A 26334-nucleotide genomic window follows, 5' to 3' on the forward strand; every position below is an offset into this window, starting at 1 on the left:
GAACATACTTTCCCCGAAGAGTCAAGCAGTATATTGCTCACTCCTACGCATATATCGCGAAGAGACCATGAGGATAAAATCAGAGAGATTAGAGCCCACACAGAAGGATACCGACAATCCTTATTTCCACGAACAATACGAGACTGGAATAGAAGGGAGAACCGATAGAGGTACTCAGGGTACCCTCCGACAAGTTCCGTCAGGTGGCTTGCGGAGTATGGATGTAGATGTAGATCTTTATTCTTGACATCTACATACACTACTGGCCATTAAAATTCCTACACCACGAAGATGACGCGCTACAGACGCGAAATATAACCGACAGGAAGAAGATGCTGTGATGTGCAAATGATTAGCTTTTCAAAGCATTCACACAAGGTTGGCGCAAGTGGCGACACGTACAACCTGCTGACATGAGGAAAGTTTCCAACCGATTTCTCATACGCAAACAGCAGTTGACCGGCGTTGCCTGATGAAACGTTGTTGTGATGCCTCGTGTAAGGAGGAGATATGCTTACCATCACGTTTCCGACTTTGATAAAGGTCGGATTGTAGCCTATGGCGATTGCGGGTTATCGTATCGCGACTTTGCTGCTCGCGTTGGTCGAGATCCAATGCCTGTCAGCAGAATAAGGAATCGGTGGGTTCAGGAGGGTAACACGGAACGCCGTCCTGGATCCCAATGACCTCGTATCAATAGCAGTCGAGATGACAGGCATCTTATCAGCATGGCTGTAACGGATCGTGCAGCCACGTCTCGATCCCTGAGTCAACCCATGGGGACGTTTGTAAGACAACAACCATCTGCACGAACAGTTCGACGACGTTTGCAGCAGCATGGACTATCAGCTCGGAGAACATGGCTACGGTTACCCTTGACGCTGCATCACAGACAGGAGCGCCTGCGATGGTGTACTCAACGAGGAACCCGGGTGCACGAATGGCAAAACGTCATTTTTTGGATAAATCCAGGTTCTGTTTACAGCATCATGATGGTCGCATCCGTGTTTGGCGACATCGTGGTGAACGCACATTGGAAGCGTGTATTCGTCATCGCCATACTGGCGTATCACCCTGTGTGATGGTATGGGGTGCCATTGGTTACACGTATCGGTCACCTCCTGTTCCCAATGACGGCACTTTGAACAGTGGACGCTACATTTCAGGTGTGTTACGGCCCGCGACTCTACCCTTCATTCGATCCCTGCGAAAGCCTACATTTCAGCAGGCTAATGCACGACCGCATGTTGAAGGTCCTGTACGGGCCTTTCTGGATATAGAAAATGCTCGACTGCCGCCCTGGCCAGCATATTCTGCAGATCTCTCACCAACTGAAAACGTCTGGTCAATGGTGGCCGAGCAACTGACTCGTCACAATACGCCAGTCACTACTCTTGATGAACTGTGGTATCGTGTTGAAGCTACATGGGCAGCTGTACCTGTACACGCCATCCAAGCTCTAACTCAATGCCCAGGCGAATCAAGGCCGTTACTACGGCCAGAGGTGGTTGTTCTGGGTGCTTATTTCTCAGGATCTATGCACCCAAATTGCGTGCAAATGTAATCGTATATCAGTTCCAGTATAATATATTTGTCCAATGAATACCGGTTTATCATCTGAATTTCTTCTTGGTGCAGCAATTTTAATGGCCAGTAGTGTATTTTTCAGCCCTCTGCCTGTAGACAGTCTTGAATTGCCGCGCCTATCGTGGTGGTATGTAACGTCGGTGAGTGAAAAGCAGTGTTCTGCAATAGAGTACCTAAATCGAAGTGATCGTCCACACATGTAGCACGCTCTCCTTCATCATGAAAATGCCAGACTATCACTGCGACATCTGCATTAATCCGACGTCTTGCGTTCACCGTCACTGACTATCCACCATACAGTTCTGATTTGATGCCATCCGTTTGTCGTCTGTTTCTAAAACTTAAATAACACCTTCGAGGATTTTACTTTGATGGTGACTAACCGGTGGCAGCAGGGGTGAGGTTGTGGCTCCGTCAACAGTCAAACATTCTACAGTGACGGTATCAACAAAGGAAGCTCTCGGTGGGAGAAATGTGTTCATCGCCAGGGCGACGATATTGAAAATAACGTATGTAGCTTTACGAGAATTCACTTCAAAATTCAAATTCCTTATCAGCACGCCCTCGTAATTCCAGTGAACGTGGGCAGTTTAATAAAGTGATTTGACGGATAATAGTTTTCATTTACTAACTTAACACACATTAAAAATAAAAAACGAAATAATCCCTGCGCTACTTGGACACACCGAGATGTAGGCAACGGATTTACGTGGCGTTCGTGTCTTTTTGAAGTGTGTGCGGTAAATGCGGAAACGTTTGCTACAGCGACGTGATTACCAAACACGTCCTACCAGGACCTACGTGCTGTTATTTTTTTCTTGCCTGCCGAAGGACAAAAACTGGTAGAGACAAATCGGAGAATGAAGAATGTGTGTGGGGCAGCGTGTCTGCCAAATACTACCACTTTGAAATGCTGCGCCAAATTCCGTGCTGGTCGCGAGCCGATGCAAAAGACAGGCCTATGTGCGAGGGAAGCCTCATCCATTACCGATAACAAAGAGTGGACAGTTGATGACGCGATGAGAGTGGACCGAAACATAACTATTCGAGCGCTTGCAAAGGATGTAGGCATCATCTTCGGTAACGTGCAACACATTTCCGACGTATGTTGGGATACCGTAAGGTCTGCAGCTAATGGATACAACAGGAGTTGAATGGCGAACGAAACACAACCCAGACCGCTGTTAGCCTAAAGCACATGTTGGTGAACGCAACATGATACTTGACCTTGTGCGTCTTGCTGCAGGTGACGAAAGCTGGTGCCACCACTGGGAACCGAAGTTGAAATCCTCGACCATTCTGTGTCATCATACCGGGTGATCAAAAAGTCAGTATAAATTAGAAATCTAAATAAACCACTGAATAATGTAGATAGAGAGGCACAAATTGACACACTTGCTTGGAGTGACTTGGGGTTTTATTAGAACAAAAAAAAAAAAAAAAAATACAAAAGTTGATAAATGTCCGACAGATGGCGCTTCATCTGATCAGAATAGCAATAATTAGCATAACAAAGTAAGTCAAAACAAAGATGATGTTCTTTACAGGAAATGCTTAACATGTCCACCATTATTCCTCAACAATAGCTGTAGTCGAGGAATAACGTTGTGAACGGAACTGTAAAGCATGTCCGGAGTTATGGTGAGGCATCGGCGTCGGATGTTGTCTTTCAGCTTCCCTGGGGACGTCGATCGATCACGATACACTTGCGAATTCAGGTAACCCCAAAGCCAATAATCGCACGGACTGAGGTCTGGGGACCTGGGAGGCCAAGCAAGACGAAAGTGGCGGCTGAGCACACGATCATTACCAAACGACGCGCGCAAGTGATCTTTCACACGCCTAGCTATATGGGCTGGAGCGCCATCCTGCATAAACATAGTACGTTCCAGCAGGTGTTTGTCAGCGAGGCTGGGGATGATGCGATTCTGTTGTAACAGTTGTGATACTAAATGTAACACTTCTGTCACTAAATGTAACTGGGTTTTCTCTTTTGACGCTGTCAGTTGTCAGGATGACCACTCTCAAGCATTCTGTCAGGTTGAAAATATTAAATAAATTAATTTTTCCCTCTTAACAACATGTGGGCAGGGCGGATTCTTCCTTGGCTCGGGTATGAGGTAGAATGAAACAACATTTTTACATAAGATAACTTTTATTGAAAGTTTCGTACAACTGTATCTTACTGAAAGTTCTGGTTCGGAGAGCAGCAGCTGTGTCGTTTGCGTAGCCTTCTGCTGCGGCAGCGGCGGCGGCGGCGGCGTCTGATTGCGCGTAGTTGTGTGTATCTCGTGTCGCCGTCTCGCCCAGCTGACTGGAGACGCGCAGCGCGAGGTTGCCCGTTTAATTATTGCGAGCGAAGTCGTGCATCGGATGGTGATACCTTGGATGTGGCGTCCCAGTGTTTCTCTTCTCTAAGCGACCGCGTGTGTTGTGCGTCGGCCAGCGGAGCGGCGCGGCGGGGGAAGGCCAGTGTCCCGGATTCGAACAACGGACTCCCGCTTGCCAGTCTTCGGCTGGCAGATCTTCATCCCAGCTCACAGGTGACTGCTGATGTGAAGCCGTCTCCTTCCCGTCCCACGAGTCACCCGGGTACGTAACAATCAGACTTCAAATACCTTTTAACTTCTTTCTTCTGGCGCCGAGGCTGCTGCTTGCTATTCCATTACAGCGACGGACTTGGTGCGTCTGTGCATGATGTAGTCTCTTTTTGCATGACGGTCTTCAGCACCGAAACTGACTGAAATCTACTGCTACGCTTCTTCACTTCATCATCGTCTACGTCTCTCGTCTCGTCTCCGTCTCCGTGCTCGTCTTCGTCTCCGTCTCCGTCCTCGTCTTCCTCTATCGGGCCCACTGCGTCTCGCGTATTTATTCACTTCAGTTTACTGGAGGTGAACGACTTCACGGCCATTGCCTCTTCTGTCACGTTGAAAAGCTTCTCGAAGAATCTTCTTAACGTCGGTCATTGGCTCTTGGAATGTAGGCGAGGGCCTTTGCTCACATGCGACAACTGAGAAACACGTGAGCCGATCGGGCGATGCCCTGACGGCTGAATCGACAGCGCCCGCTTATGTGGAACTTGCTGACTTCACGGTCATTGTCTCTTCTGTTCTGCTGTTTTTCCCGCTGTTTTCCATTATGTAACTCTCTAAACTGAACCAAGTTTTTCATTTATATTCTAATTTCTAGTTCACTTTGATTTCACTAATTTATTTACTTAAGTACCACTCAACACTGTATCATATCGGCGTGCCTCTCACCCGTCACGATAGCAGTTACAAAACCAGAATCACGCATTTCCTGGAAGAATAAAGGCCCGATAACGGTAGATGTGATAAATCCAACCCATACCGTGGAGTTTCCAAGACAGTGCTACGATTTTCGGTAGCTCAAATTCCACAGTTGTGCGCGATGACAGACCCTCGGAGCATGAAATGAGCTTCGCCGGTCCTCAACTCGTTACTCAACCAATCGTGATCTTCCTCCATCTTTTGAAACGGCCACACCGCAAATGCCCTCCGCTTCACTAAATCGCCAGGTAACAGTTCATGATGCCGATGGATGTTGTACGGATAGCATCGGAGGGTACGCCTCAGTGCCAACCTAACAGTAGTGTATGGAATGCCGGTGCGACGTGCGACTGCACGAGCGCTGACTTCCCCGTCCATAGACGAACCCGCTACAGTCTCCATTTCTTTCCTGAACTGTCTCAGCAGCATTACGCAGTGTGGTCGGTCGGCCACTACGGGGTCTATCATCTAAACAACGTGTGGCTTCGAACTTCGAAATCATTCTCGTCACAGCTGCATTTGTCAACGGACCTTTAACCGTTCGAATGCCCTTCCTAAGACGATAGGATCGTAACGCTGAAAGAGTACATTCCCCATTCTGATAATACAGCTTCACTAAAAGCACCTTTTCAGGTAACGTCAACATGCCGCGACTGCTGTCGCATCTGATTCTCTCTCTCATTACAGCTCCTTTTATACACGATTGTCTTGAGTAGTCACTGACGTTTTGCTGTCCAGCGCCATGTGTCGGACATTTTGTGAACTTTTGTTTTTGTTCTAATAAAACCCCATGTCAATCCAAGTATGTGTGTCAGATTTTACCTCTCTATCTACATTATTCCGTGGTTTATTAAGTTTTCAAATGTATGCGACTTTTTGACTATCCGGTATGTAGTCTCCTCGTCCCAAGGAGTTCAAAAACGAGCCACCTTCTGGAAAAGTGCCTGTTTTTTGATTAGCGGGGACTATTGTATATTGATTTCGTGGAATCTGGTATCTCCGTAACTAGGGAACAGCACTGCGCGACGCTCCAGAAATTACAGCATGAAATTAAGGAGAATCGTCGCCGCAAGTGTGGGTGCTGCTTCATGATAGTGCGCGTCCCCGTATCGCAGATACTATAAGACAGAAGTTCTGTCAACACAAGTGAGGGATCTCGAGCACCCGTCCCATAGTCCTGATGTTTCCCCATGCGATTATTGTGTCTTAGGTCCCTTAAAAAGTCATTGAAGTGTCGACGATTCCTGTCTGATGAGTATGTGCAACAGGCAATTTCGGACTTCGTCATCAAGCAGGACATGGCTTTATACCAAACTGGCACCCTGAAGCTGACGCGTCGGTGCCATGATATCCTCATTGCTCGTGGCAATATTGCTTGAATAGGAAACCACTTCTGGATTGTACATCCTTCAGCTGGAATCAATTTGACCCGCCTATCAAATATTTTCGTGATATTACATATTTTAAGGTATATCAGAAACATTTAATTATTTGATAATCTATGGATTCTGCGTGTTATAATTATATGTAAATGTCGACTGTAGTTATGTCAGATAAGCAAAGAATATGGCAGGGCATCTGGTATGAATTTACTATTAGACAGTGAATATGAACCACGAAAGCGAAAGGTGTCCTGTACATTCCTACGGGAAATGGTTTACAAGGCTTAATTTCTGTATCTTCTTCCTCGCTTAACAGTAATCGACGTATCTTAAGCATACATCCAGCGCTAACACGTATTTATGAGTAATTCAGTTGTAAACATCGCCATCAAATCCCTGAGCTGGTAAATTTTTAGAGCGTTTCCTATATCAATCGGCATGTACGTTTCAAATTAATTTTCAAATTTCTGTTCATATATAGCTCTATGATTAGTCCGATGTTTCTTCAGATAGGACTGAAATAATAAATTAGTGTAATATACACTGAAGAGCCAAAGAAACTGGTACACCAGCCTAATATCGTGTAGAGCCACCGCGACCACGCAGAAGTACCACAACACGAAATGGCATCGATTCCACGAATGTCTGAAGGACGGTATTGACACCATGAATCCTACAAGGCTGTCCGTACGTCCATAGCAGTACGAGGGTGGTAGAGATTCCTTACGAACAGCACGTTGCGAAGCATCCCAGATATGCTCAGTAAGGTTAACGTCTGGAGAGTTTGCTGGCGGAAGTGTTTGAACTCAGAAAAATGTTCCTGGAGCCAATCTGTAGCAATTAGGGACTCGTGGGGTGTCGCGTTGTCCTGCTGGAATTGCCCAAGTGCTTACAATGTACAATGGACATTAATAGATGCAGGGGATCAGACAGGATGCCTACGTACGTGTCACATGTCAGAGTCGTATATAAAGGTATCGGCCGTTCCACGTCACTCCAGCTGCACACGCCCGACACAGTTACAGAGCTCCATAGATTCATGGGGTTGTCTGCATGATACAATTTGAAACGAGACTCGTCCAAGCAGGTAGCATGTTTCTAGTCATCAACAGTGAAATGTTGGTGTTGCCGGGCTCTGGTGAGGCGTAAAGATTTATGTTGTGATGAAGAGTACATTAATGGGTCTTCGGCTCCGAAAGCCCATATCGATGATGTGTCATTGAATGGTTCGCACTTGTGAATGGCCCAGCATTGAAATATGCAGCAATTTGCGGAAGCCGTTATTTAGGCTTATTCCTAGGCTACCGGTACACTACGTCATCTTCAGGCCTGCTTCAATCGAGTAACCTTCGTGTTACAAAATACAGCAGCACTTTTAACTGGTACCGTAACGATTATTACGGGCATGCGAGCTTGTTGGACAAACGAGTAGTTTATCGCCGAAACTGGTAGCCAAGAAACAAACCAAAATAACGGCGATTGGTATTGTTTTACTGGATACTGACCAGCCGTAGCCCACACTCCAGCTAGAAAATGGAGTTCACTGAATTTGCGGGAGGGTTGAATGGTTCTGTTCAGTCGTCGTTGGTCCCGTTCTTGCCGGATCATTTTTCGGCCGCAGTGATCTCGGAGATTCCTTGGTTTACAGGTTTTCTGATATTGACGGTACACTCGTAAAAACGTTCGTACGGGAAAATCTCCATCTCATTGCTACCTCAGAGATGTTGTGTCCCATCGCTCGTGCTCCAACTACAACAACACGTTGAAACTCAGTTAAATATTGATACCTGCCATTGCTGCAAAGGCAATGAGCAGTAACCGATCTAACAATTGCGATAGCCACTTGTTGTCTTATGTAGGCGTTGCCGATCGCAGCGTCGCATTCTGCCTGTTTGCAGAGGCCTATATCTGTACTTGATTACGCATGCATGTACCAGATTCTTTGGCACTCCCGTGTACTTTTATAGTTAAGATCATTTGCCACTATAATGAGCAACCATTCTTTAAAATTCTGAGTGCAAGTAAGATACTCGCTATGTTTATGATTTACCTAGCAGATAAACTGTTTCCCCCAAGACTAACTAGGTCCTCTCTCAGTCTAATTAAGTTAAATAATACAGGGATATAGTTTCGAAAATTATATTGCACACAGCCGGCCGCGGTGACCGAGCGTTTCTAGGCGCTTCAGTCTGGAACCGCGCGACCGCTACGGTCGGAGGTTCGAATCCTGCCTCAGGCATGGATGTGTGTGATGTCCTTAGGTTAGTTAGGTTTAAGCAGTTCTGAGTTCTAGGGGACTGATGACCTCAGATGTTCTATCCCATAGTGCTATGAGCCCTTTTATTACACACAAATAATGAAACTATTTCTTCTGCAAAAACATTACAAAAACTATGAATTACAGATACAATTTTGTCATGGAATTGACGATTCGATAATTGATTAATGGAATGCCTTATGTAGCCAAGCTCCTGCGTAGGTGACACTGCCAAATGCTGTACCATCCTAATATTAAGATTTAGACCAAGCAGTTTTGTTCACTGAATTTTTTTACACATTCGTGGATGGTAAGGAATCCACTGATGTGCAATAGTAGCTCTCTCAGTAGACGCTGGATGGTATTTGTAGTAATATTGCAGTAAAGTTGAAAATTCCGACAAACGGATTGCTGCCTCACACTGAGTTATTATGAGACCACAGGTTCTCTGTGTACACCCAGCCTACATGTGTCATTGTCTTATTACTACGCGAATGACAGTCGAAATCAGAATGCACAATTCTGACCGAAGTATATGTATACTGGTAGCTTACTAATGGGTTTTGTTTGTAGAGTTTTATTGACGATAAAAATAATTAAGTGTCATTGGTTTCTGGAAATAATGTTTTATTCCAGAATATTCAATAACAATAGATAAGATTATCCATGTTGATTTGGAAGAGGATTAAGATTTTTCAGATCGTTTAAACTGTTCTCATGACGTATATTAAAAGAAAGTTCATAATCTCAATGGGTAGAACGGTTCTCAACTTGACGTTATTCCCTATCTGAATGAGAGATAGACAAGTCAATCAATCCAGTCGGAGTAATTTCATCAATTCTAAATGGTTTAGCATTTTATTGTAAGCAATATCAAACTAATTCAAGTGTAGTAAGTTATTATGGTTATTGTGTAGTACTCTGCACTTTGAAACCCAATTATCGTGTGGAATCACTTATTTGGTTTCCATTATCGATTGTGAATGTATAATACTTTAATTAACGTTACTAACGTGAATTCATAACGATTCGGGGGAGGCAACTTCTTGTCTGTATAAAGTTATACCTATGCTTATCAATCTTAATACCGACGATATCCATGATAAAGCAACACAGCGTGACAAACAGTATATACTACACGTGTACGGAAGATGGTGCTCAGTTATGAGCTGTAAGAAGTGATACAGTTCATAATCAGACGTCAGTCCTGTTTCATGATGTAAGTAGATATTTTGGTATGCACAGATGAATGAACTTCCAGAACTTTACGTCGGAATGCACCTCGACAATGGGCCCAAGCAGACTGAACCACAGTCGCCTTATTGAAAAACGACGAAACTGTGAGCGAACCAAAGGCAATCAGTGAGTGTGAAACAGTCATCCACCAGTTCGCTAATGAAGCGTACCTCACCGATGGCGTGGCTGGAGTTCTTTATACCAGATGCTGAAGTCAAGCTTGAAACAAAATTACTGGCTCAAAATAAACTATATACTGAATATACCCCTTCCTAATCAATAGAATTCCGAGCAAAAACTAAACTAAACTAAACTCCCCCCGCACAGGCCATGAATGCCCAAAGGTACCGACTGTCCGCCGTATCATACTCAGCCCACAGGCGTCACTGGATGCGGATATGGAGGGGCATATGGTCAGCACACCCCTCTCCCCTCCCAGCCGTATGTCAGTTTCCAAGACCGGAGCCGCTACTTCTCAATCTCGTAGCTCTTTGCGTCACAAGGGCTGAGTGCTCCCCGCTTGCCAACAGCGCTCAACAGACCGGATGGTCACAAAAAACCGAGTGCTAGCCCAGCCCGACAGAGTTTAACTTCGTTGGTCTGACGGGAACCGGTGTTGCAACTGCGGCGAGGCCGTTGGCAGAATTTCGAGCAAACCAGATTATATTTAACAGATTATAAGCAGTAATATCCTTCCTTACAGCTTGTAGTATCTTTAGATATTATTTATTCGTTCTGAACGTATTTCATGTTGACAGGAAATCACTGTGACTATGGAGCTCTGTGGGTGAGACTCACTCACGTGAACACCTGACGACCAACGCCGTTCCTCATCAACCCACACACTTGGCTATATCCCGAAGGACTACTGTGGCCATCAACCCAACTTCATCTCCGCCTACCGTTTAGCTTGAGACCGACATCATGGTGACGTCATGCTCCATTGTGTCTTCACTGTTGACTGTTACTGATATGAAACCTCAGTCTCCACCAATAAACAAAAAAATGGTTCAAATGGCTCTGAGCACTATGGGACTCAACTGCTGAGGTCATTAGTCCCCTAGAACTTAGAACTAGTTAAACCTAACTAACCTAAGGACATCACAAACATCCATGCCCGAGGCAGGATTCGAACCTGCGACCGTAGCGGTCTTGCGGTTCCAGACCGCAGCGCCTTTAAGCGCACGGCCACTTCGGCCGGCACCAATAAACAACCTGTATTCTACAAAAAGTTGTACTCAGCATAATAAACATTTAACCATATCAAGCAACATATTCTACACAAGTGTTAAATAAAATGTACAAATACATGACTGCTTGTTACAACTCAACACTACGAAATGAATTGCAATTTGCTATGCATTTTCCAAAATACCAGGGTTGGAACTTAAATACTGGCAACTATTTATACACAACCGATACAAAAGAGTGACATATTTGCACCTGTTACTGTGCTTCAAAGTATTCACCAGCGCTGTGCAGAACCCGTTGCCAGCGATGTGGAAGGCGTAGTATGCCATTAGCAGAGGCTGTTATGTTGCTGGTGAATGATGTGTGGGTTGCGCAGAAAGTGTCGCCACTTCCTTCGCAAAGCTGGTCGCAGGTGATGCTGCAAAAACGAACAGTAATACTGTACATTGACTGTCTGCCGTCGAGGAACGTAATGCGTTGCGATAACACCATCACAGTCGTACACGAGGATCGCCATAATTTTCACCATACTGGGGCTCTGACGCACTTTCGACTATCGTGGCGACCTGTAATGACGCCATTCGTTCGATTGTTGTTTCAGTTTTGTCTTGTACGATGTGGCCCATGTCTCATCTAGTGTTACGATACGGCTTAACAAAGCCTCCGCGCTCATGGCGCCCCAAGTGAGTCTGAGCAGCGTCGCAATAAATCCATTTCTGCATTTCCGTCTAGTCATGCGGAACCCATCGTGATGAAATTTTTCACATGCCCAGGCGTTCCTCCAGGATGCGAAGCACAGTCGTATGCGCTAATCTGGTTTCGTGGGCGAGCTCACGAATCGTATGGCGTCGATCACTGTCCACTAACGCCGTAACAGTATGCACGTCTTCTTCAGAGACGCTGGGACGACCTGCCCGATGCATGTCTGCCACAGTTTGCCGACATTCGTTGAAAGATTGTACCCAACGTGCCAGTGTCCTGTACGGGCCCCTCTTGAAGACCTTGATGACACTGTCGTTCTGTACCATCTTTGGCACATTCTATCTTGATCCAACTCTATTGTTCCTGTTTCGAAAACATAGTGACATCGTTACGTTAGACCGCTCGCGCACAAGTGACTGTGTTTTACTCGACTGTGCGCACACCAGTGACGTGGGACGGGCGAGTCCACTTGCTCGGAGTTACGGTAGGTATGTTAACAACGTGTGCTTTGAGCTACAATAGTAAGATTCCATTGCATAATGTCTCCACATCAGTGTTGCCACTATTTAAGATCCAACCTACGTATATCTTGTTCATTGTCAGTATGCTAACGAAAAGAATATCCAAGTCGTAAATTACGAGACGTAAGCGAAGGTAGACCCAGGTTCTTTCCGGATTTTTTGTGATTTTCATGCGAAATCCGTGCCGGAATGTGGATGCTAGGAACAGGCAGTTAGATCCATGGCTGCATTATCTGCACGTAATCCAATTAAAGCTCTAGTTGTAGTAATTTATCAACATTGGTACAGATTCGTTGCCAGTTAGTTTTAGTTCAATATCCTTCCAAAATTTACTCGTCCAATATGTATCAAAAGTTCAACGAAAGACGTTAATTAATTGCTATGTAACGGTTTAATCAAATTATTACACGTCAAATGGAATTTGAAACGTTTAAAGAGTAAACATTTTGAAATGTATAGGAAAATTTTTGAATGCTTTACTCGTGAGTCAGTTTATTGTGACTAAAATAACCATCAGTTAACGATTAACTTCATGTTTCAAATGAGTAGCACTTGTCAATATTTTAAGGACACGTTCTGCAATTTTTTCTAATACAACCGATTATAGGCATATTCTACAGGCTTAAAGAACATACTGTCATATGATGGTAGCATGGAAGTTCATTATTTAAAATATGCTTCCATTGGGGTCTTTGTAGTAGCCCATTTTATGCAGTCCTTTCAGAATGCTTTAAATAAGTCTCATAACATTATCCCAAGCATGAACTGGGTGCGAACGATACTGCAATGTTTAAATGCGTCGACTACGACAAAGAGATAGCTAGGCAAACGCTGGATTGCGACGGTTCATTACTACGTGAACTTAGGGGTTTTCGGGTAACACCCAGCCCACAAGACATCGTGGAAACGTGACGTCTTGTTGACGTCACACGCTGTATGGAACACAGGATGCGCTGTTTATCGACCTTCGTGATCGTATACAACACGTGAGGCGAACAGACGTTCGATACAATACCATTCACCTCAATTAGAGAGAAGTGGAGATTACGCTTTCCCTTTACGAAAATACGTTGTCTGTATATGTGTGAAGTTTTATATTCTTGTAAGTGGGGAGTAAGCACACGTTCTGCATTTTTAATTTCGAAGCAATTACTGAAAAGATTTGGAAACAATTTTTCCTAATAAGTTTTCCTCAACTCCGAATGTGAGGTGACTTGACGACTCACAAATAAAAAAACCAGAAGACGAATGATTTTGTGCATTTGCTCTTATTTGCGTGTTTCATGTTTAATTTGTAAACTACAGACGATATTCTTACATGTGAATAACATCGAAATTTACAGAACTTAATGGTTTTAGATGTATACGGAAATCAGAGAATCATTTAGAGAGAGAAAACGACAATGTATTTGGCAAGATGCGAATCCAACAATCTTCCAGTTGGCAATTCCACATTCATAAACACTCCACCATGATGACTTTGCAAGTTTTTAGACTCTGTGCAGTTACGTAGGCATCACAAGCGCCTTATTTTCGCCAACTTATTATATGACGTGTAATTATAATAATTACTGTGATAAATTCTGCCAAGAATGAAGCATTTTTACAATCTTCCATACCGCTTGTGACGTCAAAATGACGTCATGTGTGCACGAATTCATGTGAACTATTACCCATACCAGAGAGACCAACATCGAACGCTAGTATTGCTTGTGACGTTGAATTCAAATGGTTCTGAGCACTATGGACTTAACATCTGAGGTTATCAGTCCCCTAGAACTTAGAACTACTTAAACCTAACTCACCGAAGGACATCACACACATCCATTCCCGAGACAGGATTCGAACCTGCGACCGATGTTAAGTCACATAGTGCTCAGAGCCATTTGCACCATATGAACCTAGCCGAAAACAAGCTGGAGTTACATAGAAAGTTACGAGGAACAGACTGATTCATTGTTAATTTTTTTTAATTCAAAGTCAATCAGTATTCAGGGAATGCATGAAATCTATGCAAAATGATTTTTCGTGTCCTTTTATTAAATATTTCGAACTAGATTATCAAAATATTTCAGACTAATAACAAATACTCGTTTATCCTATTAATTGGTAGTATGTTCCAGAGGAAACACCCTACCAGTTGGTCACCTCTGAAACTAGTTTTGCAGCTGCTGCTTATGTGACAAGCTGTTAACATCTACTTTTCCCTACTTGTGCTGTTTGATGAGACCGATGAGGTGCGAATCACTACAGAAAGAATCGACAGGTCTCTGGAATTTTAAGTATTTATTTATTGTATTTTGACGTTATTGTTGTACTGTTTTACAGTATTCGTGACGCGCTATAACGCTCAAAAGTATTCGAACGACCTGAATTGCGTTTCGCGTGATTTGTGTGCAACTCACATAAAGGAACTGTCTTCCATTCCTCTGCTCTCTTTCCGGTAGAGTCGTTTGACTATACAAAACGGTTACTTTGTGATCGTAGAGACAAAGTAGGTCGAGCTCTTGCAGCGCGTATAGGGATCGTAACGAGCGTAGGCCGATAAAGGCGTGGATGTTGTTCAAGGGGCGACTGTAACTGAGAGCGATCGTGCGGCCTTATTGTACTCCACCTCAAAATATTTCATCTCAGTAACCTCTCTAATGTATCCTTCCGCTTGCGCAGGTAACCTGCGACCAATGTTCATAATTCCCGATTGCCGCCAGTTCATTTCTGCACCAGCCGATTTTCCATATCTCTGTTTCAGGGCTAGTGTCATGGCAATCTCTTCGTACGTACGTGCAAAAAGGGCCACGTTATCCACGTACGGCAGGTATACTAATATATCTCCTCGCACATTGACGCCTCGTAGCATTTTGTGGAGTTGCATTAACAGAACGGCCCCGTGGAGAGGGGACACCCCTGCCTGACACAGCATTGTATCTGTATTGGTCCTGTCACTGAGGTCACTGACTGCGAACAATGATGAAGCCGCATTACTGTCCTACTGAACTGTTGGGGTATGTGCATCGCCGCCACCGTCAAGTGCAGGAAGTCATGGAGAACTGCGTCGAAAGCTTTCTCTATGTCGACCGCAAACATCGTACTTTGAATTCTCCATGTTTCTGCGATGGCAATCAGATCGCGGTAGTCACATAATGCCGTGTGAATAGCGCACTTGTTACCGATTCCTGTCTGATCCTTTCCCGACAACACATTAGGGGCTGGGTTTAAACCAAGTAGCAACAGTCTTTCAAAAAGTCTTTAATGGCTGTTCAAAAGTGTCAGTGGCCGGAATTGATGCACAGAATATCCTGACGATGTCATCCGAATGGGGATGATCAGATCTTGAGTAAGGTGCCGAAGTACGGTTATCTGGAAGCGAGTAGTTCCTAGAACAACCGTCGCAACGTAGGCGTTAGCCTATCGTGAAATTCGATACAGAACTCTATGGACAGTCCGTTGGGTCCAGGGTATTTATTCCTGCGATCCTTCGCCAAAACGGTCATTACCTTCTCTTCCATCACATCTGATTACATCTCATCAGCAGTCTAGCAGTTCAGTCGGTGTACTGTGAGAATTTCGTCGAGCGTCGTCCTATCTGGACTCTTCTGCGAAATCAAACAGGTGTGGTATTCCGCAAACACCTTCTTCATCAATGCTTCACATGTTAACAGCTGGTCGTCCTCTGTCCGAAATGTCATGAGGAGTTTCCTCTTGGACTGCTTCTTTTGAGCAATTATGTGGAGGACGGAGTATGGTTCATGCGCGACCCCACATCGCTGAAGTCCTCTAATGAGTTTACCATCTATCTTTTGGCTCATGTGTAGCAGCAGTTTGGCTTTGACGCCGCTGATTTCTATAAAATGGATCGGCTACTGTTCTGCACTGTGGTACACGTCATGCACGACACTAAAGTAAAATTCCACTCTGTCGTTGTAGCGTCACATTCTATCTCGGCAATAGCCCATCAACCTCCTCAGAGCCAGTTTGGCGCACTGTATCAACCACTGGAGTAGCGACTGACATGCGTGTTTGAGTCTTAAGCATTTCGGTAGGATTTGGGGACTACTGCAGGGCAATCTTGACCCTTCAGAACGGCTACATTCAGTTTCAATAACCACCTGCCACAATTGGTTGCTGGTACGTCAGGATAACCATGAAGATATGTGCAAAATGGTCGGAAACGTCAGTCGGCCATAGCTCCGACTAATGAAGACTGATATGAGGCGCCGACGTACATGCGCTGTTCAGGTGACTCGGTGACCCTGCCGTAAAGTACGTTAACACTGACGCGTCCCATGTAGGCAGATACTTGTATCCAACAAGGTCATGTCACTTACGATGGTGGATAGCTCATCACACGCATTGTAATTCGATGCCGAACGCGTTATGACAGGACTAAAACGAAGTCACCTCCGAGGACAACATGATTTTATCTACCCGCGAACAAGGCATCGTCTCACCCCCGTTCTTGGAGCCAGATGGCACGTATACATCGATAATTCGGACGTCGACGAGCGTAAGAGCAGTTCCTGCTGCTGAAGAAGAAAATTCAATATTCGCAACTTCGATATCCTCTTTGGTTAGAACTGCAGTGTCCAAATAGTGTACGGTGCATGGTTAGATACGGGAGTTTAGGCGTGCGAGGAGTGGAGAAACCAACTCCCTTATCTCCAGTAACAAAGCGATATCGGCATCCGTTGCCCTATAATGTCACTTAAAGCTGTAACTTAAGTCCGCTTCTGATTTTGTTGATGTTTATCGTTGCCATTCCATATGCTGGTTGAGGGTACATACTGCACAGCTTCCCTACATATTCTGCAGCTCAGCTTGCCGTTCAGCCTCTGAGATGTCAGCTGTCCCACTAACACTTTGTTGTATCGTCCTGTCCATGATACCATTGTTTTCGTCCACCTACTGTGGTACCGTCAGTACCTCCGTCGTTCCTACATCCTGGTTGTCAGCCGGTTGAGTGGCCGAACGGTTCTAGGCACTACAGTCTGGAACCGCGCGACCGCTACGGTCGCAGGTTCGAATCCTGCCTCGGGCCTTGATGCGTGTGACCTTAGGTTAGTTAGGTTTAAGTAGTTCTAAGTTCTAGGGGACTGACGATGACAGAAGTTAAGTCCCATAGTGCTCAGAGCCATTTGAACCTGGTTGTCACACTCAACATCATCCACACTATTAACAGGATTGTGACCAGGGACGGCTCAGTGTATGGTCGGAATTTGTCAATTTGGACTGCCGTGTGGTTCGGGTTGTCTCGCCCAATGCTTAACTGGTATCTTCTTATCCACCACATCCTCACTCTGTCCATACAGTATCACTGGAATATTCGGCGTTGGCGGGTGTGATAGAGACCAGTACCGACCTGCGTCATGCTGGTTACGACCCCGGTGGCCTTCAGCGAGTCAAGGTGGGAGTAGCATCACTGTCTTCACCCCCATAGCGACTTCAGGTCGTCTCTTACTATATGAGTTACTGTTTATTTGCCGGAATGTTTGTGCTATTTGTTTGGTCTTTTCTCGATATGGGCGAACTACCGAGTCGGAGTCATTGGGCGAGATATGTTTTTCCCTGGGCTTCTTTTTTCGGTGCCGAGAGTGTGTCATTCATCCCTCAGATGCTTAAGACGTCCGACACTAGCAGTTTCTGAATCCCGTCTTTTCTCGTACGTCACGTCAGTGACTAGATCCATCCCTACAGTTCGAATGGGATCAACACGCGCCGAAAAAGCGTAACTAGAACCATCTTCCACCTTTCTCGCCGACTGATCCGCTACTGATCTGTACTGCAGTGTTGCTGTCTCCCATGGTTAATTGGTAGATTCTTGTGTAGGGGTGAGCGGTGGCGTAGTTTCTCGCGCCGCCTCGACGTGTGTGACGGACCATGCTTGGCGCCGTCTCGATTCAAGACATTCTCCCACCGGCAATTGCGTTGTTCGTCGTTGTAGGCAGTCTGATGGGACGTGATCCTCTGAGCCACAACCGGAGCATATATGAGGTTGCCCCTCATAAATAAAAACTGCATGGCAGCCACAACTGTATACATAAGAGGGGACGTGTTTCTGGAGATCGATTTTGACTTCACGTACAGCACTGGAACAGGATCTATCTGAAAGCTCATCTAATCTACTTTTATTCCGTATAGGCTGCAGTGCCGACGTTGCTTGTTGTGCTGTCACCTCAAATGGTAGTTCCAAAACACACGCATCGTGAAACTTCCTGGCAGATTAAAACTGTGTGCCGGACCGAGACTCGAACTCGGGACCATTGCCTTTCGCGGGCAAGTGCTCTACCAACCGAGCTACCCAAGCACGACGCACGCCCCGTCCTCACAGCTTTACTTGCGCCAGCACCTCGCCTCCTACGGTTATATACTTGTTTCATTCAGTAATCATACACATGATGCACTACATCAACTGGTTGTTTCTTCATCGTAACGCCAGTACAGAATACAGAAAATAAAGACTTCTTCTAAGCACAGACATCAATATGTATTTCTATCAAATTTATTGGCAGTACATTAGTTTTCGCCTGCACCATACTGACCCACTATTCAAAGTCGTCTACATGCGCACTGTTCATGCTTGGATACTCTGCAATGTCTCTATACACAGCGGTAACACAAGCTAACCATGTGCTCAGTCTTTCCAACACAATGGATAGTACCATCTTTAGATCTAAAAATTTTTTAACGGTTAAGTGCTGTAGATAAATGGACGTGTTATCTGATTTCACATGGAGTGCACAGACATTGTACACTGTTGCAATGGATAGAGTTAGAGCAGCACAGTAAAAATCCGGAGGAGGACTGCTTGGGTGTACTCAGCGGTCTACTCCTGCATGATATACGCTTTTTCATGACAGAGTTCATCCCTTTCCACCTCCGTAAACCGCAGTTTAATACTTTGGCAGTTTTCCCGATCTCTGTCACAATACGCTACTCTCTGTCTGTGGTTGCTTCTATACCAACTAGTGGTTAAATTATACACTGAAGAGAAGAGTAGTGGTGCCCAATGCTTAACTGGTATCTTCTTATCCACCACATCCTCACTCTGTCCATACAGTATCACTGGCATATGCGGCGTTGGCGAGTGTAATAGAGACCAGTACCGACCTGCGTCATGCTGATGACGACCCCGGTCGCCTTCAGTGAGTCAAGGCCTCACTGGGTGTCTTCAACCGACAATAGCACCTGACTGACCTGCTCCATCAAGCTGACCAGGTGCGCGACAGGATCCCAGGATGCTACCGCTGCTGCGGGTGCCGACGGTCTGTGCAGACCCCGACAGGCTGGAGGTCGTCGCATCCGCTAAGGAGCAAAGAAGAAAAACCGTTCCAAGCGATGACAGAAGCGCAAAGACCCCCACACGGCAGTAAACACGCACATTAGGCAAGGGGTACTTACTCTTCCGCGGCTTCTTCATTCTGTCGCTGCTGAGGCTGGACGGAGCTGGACGATTTCGACTGGCGCTTCACTCTGGGTGACTGACTGCTACTGAGACTGCAGAGCTGCTGGGCCCGCCTTATATACCCGTTGGGATCGGATGCTGCATTACTATTGGCTATTACCAATTTCAAGCGCCACTGTTGCGTGGGACCACTTGGGCTCTCCCTCCAGTACAATCAAGTGTCGAGTCTCGCAAAGGGCCCCGCCATTTTTAATATCCAGTCAATTCCGAGCGCCTCTAGTGGTATAATTGTGTTAAGGGTGGTGCAATTTGGCTTTCCGCCCAGGAGGATCAGGTTTCGAGTCCCAGAAAGGGTACCGCCGATTTTAATTTCCTGGGTGGTAATGGGGGAGGGGGGGGGGGCGTGGTCAGCACAGCCCTGGGTCAAAGAAATTCCCATAAAAACTCGAAATTACCGCCAAAATTCGAAATTCCCACCAATAGGGTAGGTTGGAGGACGGGGAGAGGTGGGGGACGTGTAGGCGCTGTGCCACACGTCCAGGCTGAGAATAACACATGACGACATCCGGGGTTGGTGGTGGGCTTGGTCGGGGGCAGGAGTGGGGTGGGGGCAGGGATGATTAATTGATCAGTTTAATTAATTTGCTTATCAATTTGATATCAAAATCGCAATGAGGACACCAATACTTCTGTGAATCGAACTCGGACCTTCAGCATAGGCAGCTAGGATATTTCAAGAGACCGCCAACTGCCCCAGAGGACTGGTTCAGGATTGTGTCGTAAGGATGGGTGTTGCACACGGAAAGAGAATTCAGATTCTATGGTGATTGATTATAGGGATGCACGGTACATTCACTTACTTATACGTCACATCGATATACAATAGCTGTCTACCCAATATGTGCTTCAAACTTGATTCTGTAATGACTGACAGAAAATCACGTAATAGATAGGCAACAGTATGGGAAGCGCTGATTACTGCTGGAAGTGTTGATTTTCGCTTGTGAACCTTGTGCTGATATAAGTATCGAAAGTCTACTCATAAATATGAATCACACTCTCATCTTTGATTTTTTAAATCGCACTCCGTCTGATATCATTGAGGAGGTAAGGGCATAGTGTCCTTTTCTCATGCAGCATATCATGTGAAGAGTATTGATGCGTGTTATCAACCAGGGTCATGTGTCCTATAAAACTGAGTGAGTGTGAGTAGAACTAACGTTTCGAGGTTGTTTCCGTTGAAACTTAATGTATAATAATAATAATAATATACAACTGGATACAGATCACAAGTATACACAACATTTATTACCAGATACCCAGAATTAAAATTTTTAACAGAACAACGACTAGCTGATCAGATCAGTGTAATGATCCCTAATAACAGGATACCTCCGTCAGAATTAGAACACATCGAACAACAAGTACAACAAATATTGGAACAAAATAATGTGCAATCAGAAGAAGAAGAAAATACAGTAATGGACTCAAACATCCCAGAGCAAACAAAAAAAGAACAACATGCATCAATTAAACAATCAGAGGAAAACAAAATCTTAAGACAGCCACCAGAACAACCACAAACAGAACATGAAGTGACACACGTGTTAGATATAGAAGAAAATTTTCAGGTGACCTATACAGAACACAAAGACGCAAATACAGACATTAGACCATTCTTGAATAGACTGCCAAATAACACACAAGTCGAAACAACAATAACAACTATCAACGCAATCATACACAACAAAATAAATGAAAACACAACTATAGAAGAGTTACAACTACTGGTTTATATAGCAGCACTCACTACACTAAATATACACACTAGGCAGAGATCAGAACCAACCAACACACAGAAGAAACCCACAAAACCAGCATGGCAACACAGGCTACAAACCAGAATAGAAAAACTGAGAAAAGACATCGGACAGCTAAGACAATTTATAAGAAACATCAGAAAAAAACCGAAAAAAATTAGGTAAAATCAGACAACAAGAAGCGATAGAGCAATTAGATGAAAAGAAGCCTAAATTACAGGCATTGGTCAAGTGAAAATAGAAGGAAACAAAACCAAACATTCAACACAAAGCAAAAGAAATTTTACCAGACAATAGATAACACACACATGAAAATAGACAATCCACCAAACATAACAGACATGGAACACTTCTGGAGCAACATATGGTCAAACCCGGTACAACATAACAGGCATGCACGGCGGATACAAGCACAAACAGACACATACAAGATGATACCACAAGTGGCTGAGGTGATAATATTGCAACATGAAGTCACCCAAGCAATTAATTCTATGCACAATTGGAAAGCCCTTGGAAAAGATAAAATAGCAAATTTCTGGCTAAAGAAGTTCACCTCAACACATTCACATCTAACTAAATTATTTAAAAGTTGCATTGCAGACCCATACACATTCCAAGATACACTTACACATGCAATAACTAATCTGAAACCTAAAGATCAAGCAGACACAGCAATCCCAGCTAAGTATCGCCCCATAACATGCCTACCAACAATATACAAAATATTCACTTCAGTCATTACACAGAAATTAATGACACATACAACACAAAACAAGATTATAAATGAAGAACAAAAAATCTGTTGCAAAGGAGCACAAGGATGTAAAGAGCAACTGATAATAGATACAGAGGTGACATACCAAGCTAAATCTAATCAAATGTCGCTACACTACGCATACATTGATTACCAAAAAGCTTTTGACAGTGTACCCCACTCATGGTTACTTCAGATATTGCAATATCCAAACAAATTCAAATAATATCACATCACAGCCAATACAGATTAAGCGTGGAATATACCAAGGAGACTCATTAAGTCCTTTCTGGTTCTGCCTTGCTCTGAACCCACTATCCTACATGCTAAATAATACAAATTATGGATACAATATTACTGGAACATGTTGTTGTTGTTGTGGTCTTTAGCCCTGAGACTGGTTTGATGCAGCTCTCCATGCTACCCTATCATGTGCAAGTTTCTTCACCTCCCAGTACATACTGCAACCTACATCCTTTTGAATCTGGTAAGTGAACTCATCTCGTGGTCTCCCTCTTCGATTTTTACCCTCCACGCTGCCCTCCAATGCTAAATTTGTGATCCCTTGATCCCTCAAGACATGTCCTACCAACCGGTCCCTTCTTCTGGTCAAGTTCTGCCACAAATTCCTCTTCTCCCCAATTCTATTCAATACCTCCTCATTAGTTATGTGATCTGCCCATCTAATCTTCAGCATTCTTCTGTAGCACCACATTTCGAAGGCTTCTATTCTCTTCTTGTCCAAACTATTTATCGTCCATGTTTCACTTCCATACATGGCTACACTCCACACTAATACTTTAAGAAACGACTTCCTGTCACTTAAATCTATACTTGATGTTAACAAATTTCTCTTTTTCTGAAACGCTTTCCTTGCCATTGCCTGTCTACTTTATATATCTTCTCTACTTCGACCATCATCAGTTATTTTGCTCCCCAAATAGCAAACCTCCTTTACTACTTTAAGTGTCTCATTTCCTAATCTAAATCCCTCAGCATCACCTGGTTTAATTCGACTACATTTCATTATCCTCGTTCTGCTTTTGTTGATGTTCATCTTATATCCTCCTTTCAAGACACTGTCCACTCCATTCAACTGCCCTTCCAAATCCTTTACTGTCTCTGACAGAATTACAATGTCATCGGCGAACCTCAAAGTTTTTATTCCTTCTCCATGGATTTTAATACCTACTCCGAATTTTTCTTTTGTTTCCTTTACTGCTTGCTCAATATACAGATTGAATAACATAGGGGAGAAGCTACAACCCTGTCTCACTCCCTTCCCAACCACAGCTTCCCTTTCATGTCCCCCGACTCTTATAACTGAAATTTGGTTTCTGTACAAATTGTAAATTGCCTTTCGCTCCCTGTAATCACATATTTGCTATGCATGGGTGATCTAAAACTACTGGCACCAAGAAATCAACAACTCAACCAATTACTAAAGATAACAGAAGTATTCAGCAATGATATAAATATGGCTTTTGGAACAGACAAATGTAAGAAAAATAGCATAGGCAAGGGAAAACACACTAAACAAGAAGATTACATATTGGATAACCAGAGCGACTGCATAGAAGCGATGGAAAAAACAGATGCCTATAAATATCTAGGATACAGACAAAAAATAGGAATAGATAATAAAAATATTAAAGAAGAACTAAAAGAAAAATAGAGACAAAGACTAACAAAAATACTGAAAACAGAATTGACAATAAGAAAACAAGACAAAAGCTATCAATACTTATGCTATAACAGTATTGCCCTACTCATTTGGAGTAGTGAAATGGAGTAACACAATCCTAGAAGATCTCAATACACTTACACGATCACAATACCACAAATATAGAATACATCACATACATTCAGCAACAGAAAGATTCACATTAAGCAGAAACGAAGGAGAAAGAGGATACATCGACATAAAAAACCTACATAATGGACGGGTAGACAATTTAAGAAAATTCTTTATAAAACAAGCAGAAACTAGTAAAATACACAAAGCAATCACTAATATAAATACATCGGCTACACCACTGCAATTTCATAACCACTTCTACAACCCTTTAGATCACATGACATCAACAGATACGAAGAAAGTAAATTGGAAAAAGAGAACACCACATTGCAAGCAACCGTGTCATCTAACACAGCCACACATCAATCAAGCTGCATCCAACACATAGCTAAGAAATGGCAATATATACAGTGAGACGGAAGGATTCATGATTGCAATACAGGATCAAACAATAAACACCAGATATTATAGCAAACATATTATTAAAGATCCCAATACCACAACAGATAAATGCAGACTTTACAAACAACAAATAGAAACAGTAGATCACATCACAAGCGGATGTACAATACTAGCAAATACAGAATACTCCAGAAGACATTAATCTGATAAATGATACATCAACAACTTGCTATACAACATAAACTAATAAAACAACACGTTCCCACATACAAGTATGCACCACAAAATGTACTGGAGAATGATGAATACAAAATATTCTGGGACAGAACCATTATAACAGATAAAACAACACCACATAACAAACCTGACATCATAGTCACCAATAAAAAAAAGAAATAATTAACACAACTATTCGAAATATCCCTACCCAATACAACAAATATACCGAAGAAAACACGTGAAAACATTGAAAAATATATCCAACTGGCTGAGGAAGTCAAGGACATGTAGCATCAGGATAAAGTTGACATCATACCAATTATACTATCAACCACAGGAGTCATACCGCACAATATCCACCAGTACATCAACACAACACAGCTACATCCAAAAGTATATATACAACTACAGAAATCTGTAATTGTTGATACGTGTTCAATTACCAGAGAGTTCCTAAATGCAATGTAACATATACCATACAGTTAAAAGGAAGTCACGCTTGATCAAAGTCTGCGTCACTTTCCAATTTTAACCAGACATAACGTCTGAGATCGACAGGAAGTGCAAAATGGCTAAGCAGGGATGGCTAGAGGACAAATGTAAGGATGTAGAGGCTTGTCTCACCAGGGGTAAGACAGATACTGCCTACAGGAAAATTAAAGAGACCCTTGGAAAGAAGAGAACCACTTGTATGAATATCAAGAGCTCAGATGGCAACCCAGTTCTAATCAAAGAAGGGAAGGCAGAAAGGTGGAAGGGGTATATAGAGGGTTTATACAAGGGCGATGTACTTGAGGACAATATTATGGAAATGGAAGAGGATGTAGATGAAGACGAAATGGGAGATAAGATACTGCGTGAACAGTTTGACAGAGCACTGAAAGACCTGAGTCGAAACAAGGCCCCGGGTGTAGACAACATTCCATTAGAACTACTGACGGCCTTGGGAGAGCCAGTCATGACAAAACTCTACCATCTGGTGAGCAAGATGTATGAGACAGGCGAAATACCCTCAGACTTCAAGAAGAATATAATAATTCCAATCCCAAAGAAAGCAGGTGTTGACAGATGTGAAAATTACCGAACTATCAGTTTAATAAGTCACAGCTGCAAAATACTAACGCGAATTCTTTACAGACGAATGGAGAAACTGGTAGAAACGGACCTCGGGGAAGATCAGTTTGGATTCCGTAGAAATGTTGGAACACGTGAGGCAATACTAACCTTACGACTTATATTAGAAGAAAGATTAAGAAAAGGCAAACCTACGTTTCTAGCATTTGTAGACTTAGAGAAAGCTTTTGACAATGTTAACTGGAATACTCTCTTTCAAATTCTGAAGGTGGCAGGTATAAAATACAGGGAGCGAAAGGCTATTTACAATTTGTACAGAAATCAGATGGCAGTTATAAGAGTCGAGGGGCATGAAAGGGAAGCAGTGGTTGGGAAAGGAGTGAGACAGGGTTGTAGCCTCTCCCCGATGTTACTCAATCTGTATATTGAGCAAGCAGTAAAGGAAACAAAAGAAAAATTTGAAGTAGGTATTAAAATCCATGGAGAAGAAATAAAAACTTTGAGGTTTGCCGATGACATTGTAATTCTGTCAGAGACAGCAAAGGACTTGGAAGAGCAGTTGAACGGAATGGACAGTGTCTTGAAAGGAGGATATAAGATGAACATCAACAAAAGCAAAACGAGGATAATGGAATGTAGTCAAATTAAATCGGGTGATGCTGAGGGAATTAGATTAGGAAATGAGACACTTAAAGT

This window comes from Schistocerca piceifrons, chromosome 4 (genome assembly GCF_021461385.2).
Source record: "Schistocerca piceifrons isolate TAMUIC-IGC-003096 chromosome 4, iqSchPice1.1, whole genome shotgun sequence".
Classification (NCBI taxonomy): domain Eukaryota; kingdom Metazoa; phylum Arthropoda; class Insecta; order Orthoptera; family Acrididae; genus Schistocerca; species Schistocerca piceifrons.